The 847-nt window shown below is 44.4% G+C and overlaps 1 protein-coding gene across 1 annotated transcript in view; it reads right to left on the bottom strand.

The window, feature by feature from the left end:
- Nucleotides 1-847, bottom strand: part of LOC107706577 (serine/threonine-protein phosphatase 6 regulatory ankyrin repeat subunit C-like) — a 51,296-nt gene that overhangs the window by 10,786 nt on the left and 39,663 nt on the right. The window lies entirely within an intron of this gene.

The raw sequence follows: 847 nt of genomic DNA, 5'->3' as shown, positions 1-847 counted from the left end.
CATTTCCCATCATCCATTGCACTGATTGCACACAGCTGTAACCAATCACACGCTCACCTGAAAGCTATTACACACACTATATAACACCCACTCAGATCCTGCTCAAGTCGCCGAGTATTGTTTAGCATTTATCACTCTTCTAGCGGTAGCTACATTACTGAGCCAGTTCCCGGTCTAGTTCATAGTTTAGTCTAGTCTTGCCTTGCCTGTTTTCCTGTGTGAAGATCTTTGCCTGTGTATTTCGGATTGCCCTATCATCTTGCCGTTTTGACTCTGTTCGCCAGTCTGGACTATTGTTTGCGTTTACGGATTACCCCATTTTGTCAAGCCCTCTGGATTATGTTCGGCTTGTGGCGTTAATTGCTAAGAGGCGTACGGATCCATTAGCAAAAGGTTTATTAAAGACATGGTCAGAAACAGACAGGGTCGAACACTAGCAAACAGATATGGCACAGGCAAGACAAAGAGTAATCCTAGGACAAGCGTGGGTCTTCGATCGGCGAACATAATCCAGAGGGTTTGACAAAATGGGGTAATCCGTAAACGCAAACAATAGTCCAGACTGGCGAACAGAGTCAAAACGGCAAGATGATAGGGCAATCCGAAATACACAGGCAAAGATCTTCACACAGGAAAACAGGCTAGACTAGACTAAACTATGAACTAGACCGGGAACTGGCTCCGTACAGTAATGTCCGCTAGAAGAGTGATAAATGCTAAACAATACTCGGCGTTGAATGGTTGTGTGAGACTGATTTATATAGTGTGTGTTATTGGTAGCAGCTGTGTATGATTGGTTTCAGGTGAGCTTGTGATTAGTGCAATGGAGCATGGGAAATGTAGTCCA

The sequence above is a fragment of the Sinocyclocheilus rhinocerous genome, unplaced genomic scaffold, assembly GCF_001515625.1.
Source record: "Sinocyclocheilus rhinocerous isolate Xijiao unplaced genomic scaffold, SAMN03320098_v1.1 scaffold775, whole genome shotgun sequence".
NCBI classification, from domain to species: Eukaryota; Metazoa; Chordata; class Actinopteri; order Cypriniformes; family Cyprinidae; genus Sinocyclocheilus; species Sinocyclocheilus rhinocerous.
Note: the sequence above shows the minus strand (reverse complement) of the source record. Positions and strands in the feature narration are given on the sequence as shown.